This window comes from Ursus maritimus, unplaced genomic scaffold (assembly GCF_017311325.1).
Source record: "Ursus maritimus isolate PB19 unplaced genomic scaffold, ASM1731132v1 scaffold_3, whole genome shotgun sequence".
In the NCBI taxonomy this organism is placed as follows: Eukaryota; Metazoa; Chordata; class Mammalia; order Carnivora; family Ursidae; genus Ursus; species Ursus maritimus.
Genome location: NW_024425563.1, coordinates 99,632,632 through 99,651,421, shown reverse-complemented (window position 1 = coordinate 99,651,421; position 18,790 = coordinate 99,632,632).

The window sequence follows — 18,790 nt, the reverse complement described above, 5'->3', positions numbered from 1 at the left end:
CCCCCCCCCAACCCCATAAAACAGAAGTTATGGTGTGTCCCTCAGGGATAAAGAGAAAGATTGCTATCAAGCCCGATGCCTTTCCAGGAATAGAGATAACATTTATTTCAGAAAAAAAATCTAAAACTTGACTTTTCTGGTCACTAGGCAGTGTACTAAAAATGTTTAGCTATCAGAATGTGGAAAACCAGAATAGATGTGTAGAGGCTGGTGCTTTAAACTGACATGAGGGCAGAGAGACAAGTAACTGAGAAGGATCTATAGGTTTCCAAGGTGCAGTCAGTGAAAATGAATTTAAGCCAGGCCCTGCAGCCAGGGCCCAAATCAAGCTGCAGACACACATTTCACCTGCAGAGGAGGTCTGGAAGCCAGGATTAAGCTCAGGAAAGAGTGATGTGATACCTTTCCAGCAACAAATCTCACAGACAGCTCTATGATTTTTTGTAATTCCAAATAACATAAACTTTCTACCAATGGTAAAGCTAAAATATTTTGAAATTTAGTACATTCACCCGATTCATAGTTTCATTTCACAGTGCTGCTTCAGAAAAATGATGAATAAATGTAACGTTTCCAGAATACAGGAATCCGGCATGGAATTGGAAATTCTTCAGTGAGAAGGTGTGGGGAAACATGTCGCTGCATGTGCTACATGGCTGTGCAGGCTTAAGCAAATTTGTTGAGCCCCTCATTCCTCAAAAATGAAATTTTGGTTTTTGGAAAGAAAACAATTCTAAAGTAGCCTCTGGGATTTATAATGTCTAAAAGCACTATCATTGAAATTATATTTAAAAACCTTTCCAATTGTTCTGTCTTTATCTCCCAGACCTCAGGGTTGTAAGTACTGTTGATGGTCACCCTGTGTTGGAATTCAGCTAACGTCTTCTCTGATAGTGACCAGCTGAGTAGAAGTATCAACATCTCCCTTGCAGAGAAGCTATGCTCTCTCAGAAGGTGATTCTCAATGTCCTGTGTTCATCGAAGCATCTGTGCAGGATGGTCAACACACAGAGATCCCCGTTACACCCAAGCCTGCAGAACACCCAGAGTGTACCCAGGAGAGGAGCCCAGGATGAGTACTTTGCTTACCCTCCATCTGTGGCTCTGGTGCACACCACGGATGGTGACCTGGTGTGCTTTATCACAGGGATATTATAGTAACCTAGACTGTGCAGATGCGTGACTGCACTTTTGTTTCTTTCAGGGAACCCAGGGATGAGTTTTCACTTATATGGTATAAGCTCTTTGACAGTGAGACATCAGTAACGGTCTTTGAAGGACCCAGACACTGCGCTTCTGACCCTCTTGGTCTTCCCAGGCTGTTCTCATCACCATAATGCCACAGGTGAGAATTAAAGTGATTTCATTCACTCAGGAAATTTGAAATGTTGGATTATTTTTTTATGAAAATACCAGAGAAGTCATTAAAGAGTTCAGGAGCAAGGCAGGTTGGAAACAAAAGGTTTTGGTCTTGAAATGGGTTTCCTCATTCACGCAGTTTTTGCTCAGTGTCAAGAATGTGCCTAGTAATGTGTGAGTTACTGTGGACAGAGAAGGAACAAGAATGAGAGGCTCCCTGGCTGCATGAAGACTAAATCCCAGAGAGAGGCAGGTGATGTGCAGGGAAGCACACACGTGAGGGAATACATTTAAGTCATGGCAATGCCGTAAGGGGATAAACCGGTGTGGTGTGGTAGAAAGTGACCAGGTGCGAGGTCACACGTCCCTGTTAGCGAGTGCTCAAGGAGGTGCCGCTGAGGTAAAGGTGATGAGGAGGACTCCAAGCACTGTGGGAAGGCTGTCTGCGCAGAAGAAACAGGGAAACAGAAAGAAGACAGAGAGTCAAGGAGTGTGAAAGAGGAAGAGGGCAGGAGATGAGGTTGGAGGGAGGCAGAGACCAGGTCTTGCACCCTTGACTCCATTCTCAGTGCGAAGGGGAGCATTACAACTTAGTTGTACCACTCAGTTCTAGGGATTGCAGTACGGGACATAGTGTAAGTAGAAAAACCACTTCAGTGACTGCTCAGTAGTTCACATGAGTAGCGGTGGCTTAGACTGATCTTGATCAAGGGCAGAAGTTATCCACGGGTCTCACTGATGGGGCGGGGAGAAGTTGTTATACCTCCTTTGGACCTCAGTCACCTCAGGGTCATTACTATTTGATGCATGTTTCCTATACTTACCCATTTTCATCCTATTGCCCTACATGTTTATAATGATTGATATTAATTTTTTTGACAAATGCAACTTATCACTCTTTTTTTATACTTTTTTTAAAGATTTTATTTCTTTATTTGACAGAGGGAGACAGTGAGAGAGGGAACACAAGCAAGGGGAGTGGGAGAGGGAGAAGCAGGCTTCCTGCTGAGCAGAGATCTTGATGCAGGGTTTGATGCCAGGACCCTGGGATCATGACCTACGCCAAAGGCAGATGCTTAACGGCTGAGCCACCCAGGCGCCCCTCCTTTTCTATATTTTTTACAACTTTTACCTAACTCTACATGTATTGTAGAACATTATTGGGCCTAATAAATTATAATTCCATAAGTAATGATTAAATCTAATTAAATTTACGAAATTTATACAATCTTAAGAAATTTTCCATACTTTATGTCATTATTAAGTATATGGAGTAATTTATTAATATTATAGCATGGTGAGAGAAAACACTTATATGTTCATCAAAGCAGCCTAACAGTAAATGATTATTTAACATAAATTTGTTTTGAAATCCAAAGTAGCTACTCAAATGAGTCATAAATGTGAAATTAATTTAGAGAAGTTTCAAAGTTGGACCAGGTGGTTCTAATGGGGTACTTCAATCATCCAGACTTGAATTATCAAAATACCTGATTGTGATGTGAAGTGGAGACAACTTGTTTTGCACTCTGCAAATGACTGCATCTAAGAGCATGACATTTTGATCACTACCGGAAAAGCAGAGAGTCAGGGGAGCAGTTGGGAGAAGCTATTGTGCGGTAGTCTATATGTAAGAGAAAAACCACATTACAATGCCGATTTTATGTTTACCTCATTATGTTTTTCTCCACACAAATAATGAAGCTGACTATTATCCATACTCTTACCACTAAATGAAAATACATATATTTTTTAATATTTAGAGACACTGCTCTTCAAAAATTTATTTTGCCCAGATTTCCTTTCTTCTTCTTCTTCTTCTTGGTGGTGGTGGACAGTTGGGGAAATAACACTATTGTATCCTTCTATACAAAAAGTTGTACCAGGTTTGTTTTTATTTTGCTTTGTTTTGTTTACCTATGATAAGAATTTTCATGTTGTTAAATTTCTTTGAAAGTGTCATTTGTATATGTTCTGAAATATTCCAGCCTATGTGACTATAACAAGTTACTTAACAGTATTTTTTTCCAATGTCGGAAATCTGGGATATTTATACACATGCACACACACACACACACACACACACCACATACATATATAACGGTGTGTGTATATCTTTTTTTTTGTTTTATTTCTTTAAATTCCATAAAAAGAATGAACACTCATTCAATGTCATAAATAATTTTGATTACTATTTTTTATATGACATTCCAAAGTAAGTTCAACATTAAGGAAAGGAAAAAAACCTCCAGATAATCATTACATTTCAGAATGTAATAGGACATAGATAAAATTCAAAGTAATAAAGTCAATAGCCTTGAGGCAGCCTGGAGATCTTTTAAAATATACACATATACTTCTTTAAAAATGTAATATGAAGGTAGGAGAAATCTCCAAAATATTTTTAAAAAGGAAATCATAAATACACAATACTCCCCATCGAATGGGAATATTACCCAATAAAGGAAAATATGAGACTGTACAAAAAGTGATAGATGATATGTGAATTACACATTATCCCGTGGGTCAAAAATCACTCTACAAGATCCTTGTGAATTGTCAGAATGTCAGAGCCCTCCCTACACTAAGTTTCCACAATATTAAAGGCTTCCTCGTAATGTCCAATGCCACCTAAGGGCACCTCTCCAAGCTCAGCCTTCTAAATGTGTTGGTCTGTCTTGTTCCTCAGGCTGCATCCTTTCCTCTGGACTGGAGATCTGGATTACCCATGGTTTGCAAATTGTTTAGCTTCAGGCTCAATCTCACATGACCTTGGATTGCAACTTTCCTCTGTCCTATAGCTGCTCCGTAGATCTGGTCTCCACCGTTTTACCTCTGTCCAGATCAGCAGCTTAGACTTCACTCATCTTGGAGGAGAGGTGTCAGGAGGATGACAAATATAAAGTATCAAAAATAAAATATAAAAACTTCTAGGGAGCTCCGCTGGCAGCATGGCGACATGAGAAGCTCCATGGACCCAGTCCCTACTGAGACTGCTGAAAATTATAGGAAAATATGTGTCTAGAAATGATCCTAAGGATATACAGCAAAAGAAGAAACATTTATTCAAGAAAATATACGGAAAATCAGTAAAAGCATTCTGTGACATTTGTGGCACAACCCACTCCCTCTCTTTCCTTCTAGCTTAGCATGATGGAAACTCCACTCCAGATGGGTGAAACCAAGACCATTCCACGTTGGAAGGTTTCAGTATCTGCCCGGAGGGACAGGGTATCAGCATTTTCATACCACTATGGCTACCTGTGGTAGAAGCTAAGTTCTGGGTGAGAGGCTAGGGCTGAGTGAGAGATGGGGCTTCCTTCTCCCTAGCTCCTACTCATACAATAGAGAATTTACTTGGGTGCACTGAGAATACTTGGAATGTGATTATTGACAGCCCAGCTCATCAGGCGAGGAATCCATGCTGGGAGAGGAAAGCCAAGGAGACCTGAGGCCACAGCTCTCCCCACTGCACCAATCACAGAGTTTCCAAAGCAGGGGTCTCACACAGAAGCATCACACTGCCCCATCCCCAGCTGCAGATCCTGGGCTTATATTTTGCTGGGAGGAGAAACAGGCCATAAAAACAGAGCTCTAAACTTCTTCCCACAGGAATTCACTTCATTCACAACAAAATGTAGGGAAGCTCAAACTTAAGAAAACACTCAAGATCAACGGAGGCTATGATGAAAAGCAATTGAGAGGATACTGGTAGACTCATTAGACTTATGAACTAAACTGTAGGCCACAAATTTACCAGAAATGACCTTGGAAAGAGACAACAAATAGCCCTTCCGGGAGTTCTCAACACAGATGGAAAAATCTATCCCTCTAAAGGAAAGAGTTTTTAATAGGGTCCGTGTGGGGAATAATTTGTGCCACAAGATACTGTTGAGAACAATAAAGCAACCCACCAGCAATTAATAAAGCTTCAGAGATGGAAGAGACAGTCAAAGAGAGGCTACCCAAACTGCTTCTCCAAGGGTAACTGTGCCCATGCTCAAGGCAGCAGCCACAAAGGGAAATATCAGGATATTCACACTGTGCAGAGAAAGGAGGAGGAACTGACTTGGTAAGCAGAAAGAGTTCGGGGCTCCCTGGAAAAAGAAAGACAGACATACTTTTCCTGCTATAAAAAAAGTCATTTTAGGCTCCAGTCCATCTTACAAAAGAGTTTAAGAGCAAACAGCCCCACCAGGCTGGGAGATGCCTAATCCTATTAGAGACAATAAATCAGTGGTAATACTCCCAGTGTTGATGTAAAAGTGAAGTCTGACCCAATGCACTTTCCTGAGTTACCTTTGCAGGATCGAAACCTCTTTGAATACTCGGATACTGGACCCACCAGAGCTAGAGAACTGGCTCTGCTGGCCTCCATGACTTCAACCTGGAATCAGTCACTTTAAGATGACTTTTGCCTCAGTTCCAACCTGTATCCCCCAGGGTGAAAGTCCCTTTCCAAATCTGAATACACCCTCAGCTTACAACATTCCAAGATTTGTTGTTCAGGAAGATACTGCTTGCATTTATATACATGAATAATGAGACTGAAGAAAGAGAAATAAGGGAATCCATCCCATTTACAATAGCACCAAAAACCATATGTTACCTTGGAATTAACTTAACCAGAGATGTAAAGGATCTATATTCTAGAAACTATAAATCACTCTTGAAAGACTTTGAAGAAGACATAAAAAGATGGAAAAATATTCCATGCTCATGGATCAGAAGAATTAACATAGTAAAATGTCCATGCTACCCAGGGCAATCTACACTTTCAATGCTATCCCGATCAAAATACCAATTTTTCAAAGAACTGGAACAAATAGTCCTTAAATTTGTATGGAACCAGAAAAGGCCCCGAATTGCCAAGGAACTGTTGAAAAGGAAAAACAAAGCTGGGGGCATCACGTTGCCGGATTTCAAGCTATACTACAAAGCTGTGATCACAAAGACAGCACGGTACTGGCACAAAAACAGACACATAGACAAATGGAACAGAATAGAGAACCCAGAAGTGGACCCTCGGCTCTTTGGGCAACTAATCTTTGATAAAGCAGGAAAAAACATCCAGTAGAAAAAAGACAGTCTCTTCAATAAATTGTGCTGGGAAAATTGGACAGCTACATGCAAAAGAATGAAACCTGACCACTCTCTCACACCATACACAAAGATAAACTCCAAATGGATGAAAGACCTCGATGTGAGACAGGAATCCATCAAAATCCTAGAGGAGAACATAGGCAGTAACCTCTACGACATCGGCCAAAGCAACCTTTTTCATGACACATCTCCAAAGGCAGAGAAACAAAAGATAAAATGAACTTGTGGGACTTCATCAAGATAAAAAGCTTCTGCACAGCCAAGGAAACAGTCAAAAAAACTAAGAGGCAGCCCACGGAATGGGAGAATATATTTGCAAACGATACTACAGATAAAAGAATTGTATCCAAGATCTACAAAGAACTTCTCAAACTCAATATGCGAGAAACAAATAAACAAATCAAAAAATGGGCAGAAGATATGAACAGACACTTTTCCAATGATGACATACAAATAGCTAACAGACACATGAAAAAATGTTCAAAATCATTAGCCATCAGGGAAATTCAAATCAAAACCACACTGAGATACCACCTTACGCCAGTAGAATGGCAAAAATTGACAAGGCAAGAAACAACAATTGCTGGAGAGGATGTGGAGAAAGGGGATCCTTCCTACATTGTTGGTGGGAATGCAAGTTGGTACAGCCACTCTGGAAAACAGTGTGGAGGTCCCTTAAAAAGTTAAAAATTGAGCTACCCTATGATCCAGCCATTGCACTACTGGGTATTTACTCCAAAGATACAGGCATAGATAGCAGCATTGTCCACAATAGCTAAATTGTGGAAGGAGCCGAGATGCCCTTCAACAAATGACTGGATTAAGAAGTTGTGGTCCATATATACAATGGAATATTACTCAGCTATCAAAAAGAACAAGTTCTCAACATTTGCTGCAACATGGACGGCACTGGAGGAGATTATGCTAAGTGAAATAAGTCAAGCAGAGAAAGACAATTATCATATGATTTCTCTCATCTATGGAACATAAGAACCAGGAAGATCGGTAGGGGAAGAAAGGGATAAAGAAAGGGGGGTAATCAGAAGGCGGAATGAAGCATGAGAGACTATGGACTCAGAAACAAACTGAGGGCTTCAGAGGGGAGGGGTGTGGGTGAATGGGATAGGCTGGTGATGGGTAGTAAGGAGGGCACGTATTGCATGGTGCACTGGGTGTTATACTCAACTAATGAATCATCGAACTTTACATAAAAAACCAGGGATGTACTGTATGGTGACTAACATAATATAATTTTAAAAAAAGGAAGATACTGCTTTGGGAAAGATCCCCGGTGTTCTCCTTTACTTGTTTCAAACAAAACCCTTTGTTTTCCTATTCTTTGTCTCGGTGGTATCTTTTGGCTCCACAACCACCCAGAGGTGAACCCAGTTGTAGGTAAAAACTTCACTAAAATAATCCAGCCACTCACTAAACAAATAGCAATAACAAGCCCTGAAGGGAGCAGTATTCAGAATTGCTACAATATATTATCTAAAATGTCCACTTTCTAACAAAAACTTATGGGATATGTAAAGAAGCAGAAAAGTCTGACCTCTACATAGTTCAAAAAGAAGACAACAGAAACCACCAGTGAGAGCAGCCAGATATCAGTTTTAACAGAAAAATACTTCAAAGTAACCATTACAAATATAGTCAAAGCAATAAAGAAAGCCATGCTTAACAAAGTAAAGGAAATTATGATGATGACCATGTTTCATCAAAGAGAGGTAATCAATGTAGAGGTGGAAAATTATAAACAAGAAATTCTGGATTGAAAATTATAACAACTGAAAAATTCACTAGATAGCTTCGCTGGTATATCTGAACTGGCAGAAGAGAGAATTAGTAAATTTAAAGATAGATTGATAGGTATTATGTAACCTGAAGAATGAAGAACAAAAAGAATGAAAAGGAATGAACAGAGCCTCATAGGAAAGTAGGATCCCATCAAGGGCACCACCAGATGCATAGCAGGAGTGTCAAAAGAGAGGAGGGAGAAAGGTGAAGAAAAATATTAGAAGAAATAATATCTTGAAAACTTGCTACATTGATGATAAACATGGATCTACACATTCAAGAAGATTAACAGACTCCATCTGGAATAACTTCAAAGAGATGCACTAGAGACACATCACATAAACACACTAAAAGGCAATGACTAAGACAAGGTATTCAAGGTCCTAAAAGAAAATGACTCAACAAAGATCAAAAGGCAACAGGACAACATAGTCAAAGTGCTTAAAGAACAAAATAAATGCCAACCCACAAACAAAGCCATCTTTTAAATTAGAAGTCAAGGTAAAAGTGCTCCTGATAACTAGAAATGGAGACAATTTTGTGAGCAGTCATGCTTTACAAGATAAACTAAATGGAGTTCTTCAGGATCAAAGTGACTACTGATATCAATTTGAACCCACATGAAAAAAACAAAGAGCAGTGATAAAGTTAATTATGTAATTAGAAAAGACAGTACAAATGCATATTTCTTCTCTGTTCTCTTAACTGATTTCAAAAGCAATTATATAAAACAATATGTGTGTAATTTTATTTTTCAGCCCATAACATTTAGAGCATAACATATTTGCCAATAACAGCATTAAGGAGTTTGCAGGAGCAAAGCTGTTAGGGCCAAGTGACTCCAGATGGTAACTGGAATCTACAGAAACAAATGAAAAGAACCAGAAGTGTTAAATAAGAATGTTAATATAACAAAAGCTATAAATAGAGGCTTGTTCTCTCTTTTTCTTTCAGCTTCTTTAGAAGACAGACAATTATATAAAGTAGTAGTTACAACAAGGTATGTTTGGGTTTGTGACATATACAGTTGTAGTATGTATAATAATAATGCCATAAAGGAGAAAAAGCAAACATATAGGAATAAAGTGTCTGTATTTCACTAGAATTTAGTTCATGTAAGCCTGAAACATCTGAAAAGTAAAGGTATATGTGCCAAACCCTAAAGGAGCCACTAAGGGAATAACGAAAAAATATGTATATAGTGAAAAAAATTGGTAAATAAATTTGAATGTTATATTAGAAAATATTCACTTAATGCAAAATCATGCAGTAAATGAAGAATAGAGGAACAAAAAAAGCATGAGACATAGCAAGAAGTAAAATGGACACCAACTGTCCAACCATATTAACAAGAAATTAAATGTGAATGAATTAAATCACCCAATAAAAAGGCAGAGCCTGTCAGACTGGATACAAAAACAAACAAGCAAGATCCAAATATATGCTATCTATAGGGGACTCATTCTTGAATGAAAGATACAAAGAGACTTAAAGTGAAATGATAGAAAAAAAATCATGCAAACAGCAACCATGAGAAAGTTGGAGTGGCAACATGAATATCAGGACAGAGAAGATATTAAAACAGAAACAAAGAGAGAACTAGACAAGTTAGCAGTAATAGTTGGAGATTTCAATACCTCACTTCCAATCATGGATAGACAAGTGGGCAAAATTTCAATGAGATCACACTATAAACGAACTAGACCTAACATATACCTACAGAACACTCCACCCAACCCGCACAGAATATGTATTCCTCTCAACTACATGTGAGAGTTTCTTCAGGATAGGATGAACTAGGCCATAAAGCAAATCTGAATAAATTTAAGACTTGTCACAGCACAAAGTAGATTCTTCTGACCACAATGTAATAAAATTAGCAATTAATCACAGAAATAAATTTAGGAAACTAACAAAAAAGTGGAAGTGAAAGAACACACTGCTAAATAACCAATCCACCAAAAAAGAGATTAGAGAGGAAATTGGAAATTTTGAGATGGACAAAAGTAAAGGTGCAACACACCACAACCTATGGGATGTAGGTAAAGCAGTACTTAGAGGTTAACATATAGCTGTCACATACAGCCTATGAAAGAAAGAAAGAAGGAAGGAAGGAAGGAAGGAAGGAAGGAAGGAAGGAAGGAAGGAAGGAAGGAAGGAAGGAAAGAAAGATAGAAAAGAAAGGAGAGGAGAGGAGAGGAAGAAAAATAAAAAGAAGAAAAAGGAAAAAGAAAAAGAAAAAAAGAGAAAGAAAAGAAGGAAGAAAGAAAAAGAAAGAGAAAAAGAAACAAGATTTTTTTTAAAGATTTTATTCATTTATTTGACAGAGTGAGAGACAGCCAGCGAGAGAGGGAACACAAGCAGGGGGAGTGGGAGAGGAAGAAGCAGGCTTCCAGCGGAGGAGCCTGATGTGGGGCTCGATCCCGGAATGCCAGGATCACGCCCTGAGCCAAAGGCAGATGCTTAACGACTGAGCCACCCAGGCACCCCAAGAAACAAGATTTTAAATCAATAACCTAACCTTCTTTAAGACACTGGGAAAACAAGGGCAAACTAAACATACAGCAAGTTGAAGGAGAAAATAACAAAGATTCAAATGGAAATATAATGAAATAAAAAGCAGAAAAACAAAGAGAAATTCAATGAAACAAAAATCTGGTTCTTTGAAGATCAACAAACTGTAAAGTCCTTCATTCAATTAAAGGTTCAAATTGCCAGAAAAACAGAGAGAAAGAAAAGAAAAATAGCAGGAGAGGTAAATACCTAGCATCAGAAATAAATGTGAGGACATAAGGACTGACTTTACAGAAATAAAAATGATTCTAAAGCAATGCTATGAACAACTGCATGCTAACATGTTAGGCAACACAGATGAAATGACAAATTCCTAGGGTGCCTGCATGACTCAGTCGGTCAAGCCTCTAATTCTTGATCTCAGCTCTGGTCTCAATCTCAGGGTTGTGATTTCAGGTCCCATGTTGGGCTCCATGCTGGGTGTGGAGCCTACTTAAAAAAAAAAAAAAAAAAAAGACAAATTCCTAGAGAGGCACAAATTACAAAAATGAATTCAAGAGTAAAAAGAAAATGTGAATACACCTATAACAGAATAATTAAATTAGTAAAAAACAAAAAAATATAAACGATGCACAAAGGAAAAATGAGGCCCACATGGCTTCACTAGTTAATGCAAGCACACATTTTAAAAGGACTAAATACCAATTCTTCACAAACACTTCCAAAAAATAGAGGAGGAGAGAATACTGTCAATTCATTCTACAAGGATAATATTACCCTAATCCTAAAATCAGACAAAGACTTCACAAGAACAGAATACTACCTACCAATATCTCTTGATAGTACAGATGCAAAATCCTCAACAATACTGACCAATTAAATCTCGTGATACATAAAGATGGTAGACTGTGACCAAGTGGGATTAACACCAAGAGCACAAGTATGTATTAAATCCCAAAGTCAATTAATTTAATATACCGCAGCAACAAAATAAAAACCCCAAACCACATGATCTAAGCCTTTCTAGCCTTAGTGTAGTTGGTTTCAAAATCTGGAGTGGAGCCAGAGAGTTGAATAAACAAATGTTAGAAAGTTAGGAGACCATGATATGTAGATTCTCACCCTAATGCTGGTGTATGTAGCTCTCCGTCTGCCAATCTTCCTCCAAATGAGTGAGGTCACAGGACAGAGCACTGGCCTAGAAGACAGTGCACCTCCATCACTCAAATGCCTTTATATTTTTAAAATCATTATTTCTTCTTAAATATGAAACCCTCCCTCAACAAATCATGACCATCAACCACTTTACCAAATGACGATATTTTAGGGCCCAATTTATGTTCTTTTTTTTTTTTTTAAAGATTTGTTTATTTATTTATTTATTTATTTGACAGAGAGAGAGACAGCCAGCGAGAGAGGGAACACAAGCAGGGGGAGTGGGAGAGGAAGAAGCAGGCTCATAGCGGAAGAGCCTGATGTGGGGCTCGATCCCAGAACGCCAGGATCACGCCCTGAGCTGAAGGCAGACACTTAACGACTGAGCCACCCAGGCGCCCCCAATTTATGTTCTTTGTATTCATTAATGGCCAGTTTACTTTCCAAAATTCATGACATTAATTCAAAATTACATTGCAGATTGCCTACAATGATTATATTTCTAATATATAATATGGTTTGTTGTTGTTGTTGTTGTTTTGCAAAATCATGCCACTAGATAAGCCTCCCTCATGTCTTAATAATGTTTCTGATATGTTCAGGCAAATGTCTTCACACCAACTCCTAGGTTCAACGTAATTGCTTGTTTTAGGTATATAGTCTTCTTCTCTTTCTTATTCTCTGAACTGAAACTTCTAGAAACATGATAGGTAATTGGGGGTTTTGTATACATGAGTTTGTAGCAGGTTAGGGGATTAATAAGGGTGTTCTTCTGTGTGCCATTGTCATATGCATGTTTCCTTGGTGTTTTTAGACAGAATTGTTAAATGGGGTTGCATTGGCATGCTCAGGTATAGCACCTTCTGGGACTTTCTGGAAACTTTGAAACATCAAGAGGTGAGATGAAGATCACGTGGGTGACAGTGATGGAGAAAGTGACTTCACTGTAACCCTAGTCGTATAGGGATGTGTAGCATATCTATCACCGCTGACCAGTGAGAATCAAAGTAGTGTTAGAATCCAGAATCTGTCAGCACACAAAGGTGTGTAAGCATGAGTGATCACCAAGTAGATGGCCAGAGCCACAAGCCCCACTCAGTTTGGTTTTTTTTTTAAGATTTTATTTATTTATTTGACAGAGATAGAGACAGCCAGTGAGAGAGGGAACACAAGCAGGGGGAGTGGGAGAGGAAGAAGCAGGCTCATAGCGGAGGAGCCTGATGTGGGGCTCGATCCCATAACGCCGGGATCATGCCCTGAGCTGAAGGCAGACGCTTAACCGCTGTGCCACCCAGGCGCCGCCACTCAGTTTAGATAATAGGAGTTTATCATCCACGCATACCCCTAAAATGGAAGAGTCAGCCTGGCAGAGTGTTTAACACCTGGGTTTGGAGCTACACCTCCTGGGTCAGTACCCTCCTCCTGCCTAATGCCAGCTGCATGCCCGAATTACCCACCTACCCTCTCTCTGCCTCACATTTCACATACCGTAAGTTCAGATAATGATTATACCCATTTCTTGGGGCCAAGATGAGCTAATCCATCTGACGCTCTAAGAAGGGAATATGGCAAATGGTAAAACCTCAATTAAAATCACTCTTTTATTTTTATAGTTTAGTTTTGAGGGCTGCATATCCAAAAAGGAAGAAAAGCTTCAGTAACTGTTACAAACTTTCAGGTTAATGGTCAGATACCCACAAATTAAAAAAAAAAAAAAAATTTCCAACCCTCATTAAAAGATGCAACTTGGCAGTGGTTCTAGAAATGAAAAAGGAGGATGGCATGTTACAGTACAGAGAGAAACTTTCAAGTAAATACCCACATGAGTAAAAAGAGATTTAGACTGCAAGCCCTTGGCTGCAAACCCTCAGTACTCTGAAGAAGCTTTAATGTGAAGAAGAGATACCGAATCCTTCCTTCTTTCGGCTTCCAACATCATGACAGAAGGCATAGACGTCAAGAAACACTCTGAGTCATCTATAAAGCAGAGATGGGAGGGTGCACTGCAAAATGCAAGGTTGAACAAATGAAAGGAAGTTAAAAATCAATAGCAGACACAAAATAAAAGCAGAATTGGCACTTCTGAAATGTGATTCAGCAATGTGGCAGACAAACTCAAGGCACTCTCCAAAAATGAAGAAGAAAGAAGGGGCAAAGCTATTAAAACAATAAAAAACAAAAGACGGCATGCATTCAGGAAGGAAACTAGCGCTCCAGCTTGAGAACTGAAGATCCCAATGAGAAAACAAGTCATGGATAAAAGCAATATCTAAAGCAGTGCTTAAAGAATCGAATTTGGAAAACAGAACTCAGAAGACTTACTTATTCTGAAGGTCAAAAATACTCTCTTGCCTAAAATTCAGAAGAGTAATTAAGCTGCATTATTGAAAACAATATAAATATTGATATGATAATTGAGTATGGTTGTAAAAGATAAAGCAGGCAAACAAAAATAAATAGAAAATTAATCGTCCTCCAGAAGTATGTTATAAAAATACCGGATGTATTTGAGCTTCTTTTCAATCTTTTTTTACAAGGCACCGCAACGGTATTTCGCTGTCTTTGTATCAAATTCTTCTCCGTGGCTGTCTGTTGATTTCTTCGTGACACGCCATCATACTACTGACATATATGAAGTATGCATGTACATAAAGCCTTTTCTTTCCTCACTTGCCTGGCTTATTTTTATAGAGCTGATTTGGGGACCCAAATTTAATATTCCTGACACCTCATTTTATTTACTTTGATAGATATTTATAGACTCCCCAAGTCAACTTCTCTGATCCATCCTGATCCAGTGGAACTCAATAAAATTTACCAAAATTTACAGAAATACAAAAAGGACACCTGAAATAGCTATGGTGTCTTCCTATATGGCTGAAGAGGTTGCCATGGAACCGTGTATTAAAAGTTTCACACTTATAGAATATGCACGTATTAGATCAGTCCAAAGATGTGGCACGAAATACACGAAACCGTGCTCCCGAAATCCTGGAGGAGGAACCTATGACTTCATTTTTAGACCACCGTCTCTTTTATTTGACACTGGTACCAAAGCACTGATATGTAATTGCTCTAGACAAATGTACAGAAGACAGCCACACGTGCGTGCACACACACAAACACATGCACTCATATCACACAATGTAATGTAAAGAATACAATTCATTGAACCATGTTTGTCATCACTGAAATGGGATGGTATAATAAAAGGCCTTTTCCCCCACTTTTCTTTAATGTAGGGTTATCATGAGCTAAAATGCCAAAACTAACAGGAGCACATTTTCTTTAAGGTAGAGATTAGTCCCAGATTCTACCTATATCAAAGCAATACATTTCATTTTCAAAATTATTAATCAGATTTACCTATCATAGATAAAAGCTGTTCTCTTCCAAAGGTGTGTACTTGGTGGGACTTTTTGAAAAGGAATCAGACGGATGCATCATTCGGTTTGCAATTGCTTAGGCTGAAAGGAAGCTCTCTTTGATAAATTTAATCACATAATTTATGCTTAACATTTTAGTGGTTGCTATGGAGACCTCAGAATCATTTCATATGTTAAATATAGTATTCTTTTACTTGTATCTAATTTGCATTTTAAAAACCTAATGTCTATCATTTCTCCACAAGTAACTTCAGTGCTGGTAGCTTTTAGGTGATTTGTCTGACATGTTTTTAATGCAGTCTACAATTTGGGTCTACCAAAACTGATTTTATATGAAATACCTTTTCTAAATTACCCTTAGAAGTATTTATAGTTTCATTTAAAGTAGCAGATTATTTTCAATATTCATAAAAGTGAAGCGTTATTATTAACCAAATATCTAATTAATTAATTTTAATTCCAATCCTATAATAGTAAATATTAATGACACAGACAAATTGATCAAGCAGAAGGATCACCACACTTGGAGAAAGATGACAGAGCTTCTGTCTTCTGTCTGCTAATAACCAGTGAATGTGCTGCTAGCTCTTCTCTGAGCTTCAGTTTCACTGATAAAATGAGGGTAATTCTTCTCGTGTCAAGCCCGCAAACATTTTGAGCACCACAAATTGAGGGCACAAAAACACTCTTGTAACGGGAGAATAATATACAAATGTTACCTGTTCCCTCCTTCCCCAATATTCAAGTAGAAAGAAGCACATATGCATATTTATTTTAAAGGAAGAAACAGGGACGCCAAATGAGATGCTGGACGACTCCTGCATTCCAAGTTCTCAGGGCCTGGTGTGCACTAAATGTGTGATATTTGAGTCAAGGGCTCAGAGATTCCACTTCTTCATAAAGTGGTGTTGGGTTTTTTTGGTTTTTTGTTTTTTGTTTTCCTACCACAGTCGTGGCTTTAAGTGCTAACACACTGGGATCTCTAGCTGAGTTTTAAAATACTTTATATTCATGCTATAGAGTAATGAGCCATAAGAGGTTTTCAAGCAAACCATATACCTTCTAAGTTAAAAAAAATAATAGTAAGAGAAAAAATGGCATAGATATTTGAAAGTCACAAAGATTTGAATATTAATACTTAAATTTATAACACACCTTGAAAACACTTATTAATTATGATTTTACTTCCTTCATAGAATTTAACTGGCCACGATATTTGGGATTTAAAATAAGTGAGATATGTCTTTTTTGAGTAAGGTTTTCTGAATAAATGATGATTTGTCTTCATGAGTCTTCCTGTCCGTTCCAGATACGTTGTTCCCAATTAAAAGAGAGAAAATTCATCTTGTATGACTGAGATCTGTACCCTTTGACTGGAACGTTCTAGAGCTCTACAGGACAGACAGCGCTGCAGCTGACAGTACCCCGCGGTGGCACTCAGGCTGACAGCAGGAGCAGTGGCAGGTCTCCTTCACACCAGTGTTGCTGCAAGATTGTGTACATGGACACCGACTTTGCACAGACATCACGGATCTGTGCTTTAGAGCATCAGGAGGCAGGAAAGATTATAACCGGTTTTAAAATAATGTCAATGACATCATAACCATTCTTTAATATTTGTCAATATATATTAAAATGAAATGCTGGAGTTTCACTTTCAGGTATGATGGAATAAACACACTGCATCTCTCAATGAATGCAGTTATAAAACCTGAAGGGGGGGCACCTGGGTGGCTCAGTTAGTTAAGTGTCCACCTTCGGCTCAGGTCATGATCCCAGGGTCCTGGGACCGAGCCCTTGCATGGGGCTCGCTGCTCAGTGGGGCGTCTGCTTCTCCCTCTGTCCCCACCCCTGCTTATGCTCCCTCTTCCTCTCTCTCAAATAAATACATAAAATCATTAAAAAAAAAAGAAACAACTGAAGGAATGCAGGGAGCAGATATTTCAGGATTCAAAATTAAATAGCAGCAGGTTGATTAAAGAAAAACACCAGAATTCAAACTACTACCTCAATGACCTGAGTTTCCTTTTTATTTTATTTTATTTTTTCCCTTCTGGCATCCTGGACTAGTATCAACATAGCCCCAAACCTTAGAAGTAGACACAGGGATGTAGACAGAGAGCCCTGTAGTTCTGTCTCGGAGAGATAAAGGGAAGTCCTAATGCTCCATGATAGAGTGAAAATCCTTGCTGTTTTTTGTTTCTTTTTACTCCTTTCTCTCAGGGCACTCTCCCCAATCATCCCTAGAGCAGCAGCAGCCATGGGAACCCACAGAGCTCAAAGTCCAAGTGGAGCTGAACTTTCTCCCCAAATCAGAAAAAATATGGTCTCAAGGTGGTGGGAAAACTTCCTTTACTTTTATTTCTCTCTCTCTCTCTCTTACTCTCTCTCTCTCTCTCTATCCTTCACCCACTTGCTTCTGGGTGCACAGAGAGTGACAGCAATGTGAAACAGAGTCATTTCTGAGGTCCATATTTCTGAGCAGAGAATTGAAAAGGGAAAGCATTGGGAACTGTGAAGTACTGGGGAGATGACAGAAGAAAGAGCTGAAGAAAACAACCTCATAAAGTTGCTTATGAGCTGGGCTTACCTAAGAGCTCCTCATGGGCAGACCTGCTCCTATATGGTGGTTCAAATAATTTGAGATCAGAAATAAAAGAAAACACCAAGTCCCAGACTGGAGAAGCGTGGCATGCAGATCCAAGAGGTCAAAATAGCTCTTGCAAATGATTTGAAGACAAATGACCCTGGAACCTCAAACCACAGAATGCAGGTTAGAACTTACAACCTGAAGATATCCAAGTGATTGATTGATTACCTGCTGAAAAAAAAATCAATGTTCTCCATAAGGTTTAAAGATTTATATTATAGTAATAAATTCCAGGATACAACCCCAGATCATTCAGTATATGAAGGAAAAAGGATTATGTCAATTTACAGAGAAAAAGACTTTTAAGAGACACCAATCCCAAGGTAACACAGATGTCAGGATTCTCTAGCAAAGACTACAAGTAGTCATTATAAAAATGCTCAAACATGTAATTGCAAATAATTTTGAAAAAAAAAGTAAAAAGAAAGGCTTGACAAAGAAATAGAAAATAGAACAATGAATCAAATAAAAAATTGGGAACTGAAAGATGTAATAATGGAGAAAAAGAAGGAGAAGGTAAAGGAGGAGGAGGAGAAAATGAAGAAGGACTGACACGCTGAGTGGTCATGACCACAACATAGAAACAACAGAGGAAAGAGCCAGTGAAAACAGAGACAGGTGAATAGAAATGACCCAGTCTGAAGCACAGAGTGAACATGATTGTTAAAAATGGGTAGAGCCTCAAAGACATGTGGGTCAATAAAAATGTCGAACCTCATGTTAGGAGAGGAGTCTGAACCCCTGAGCAGCCAGCTTCTCCATGCTAAGTTGCTATACTTGTCCACCTACCACAGAAGCTGGCCATGAGAGAACCAAAAGGTGCCAA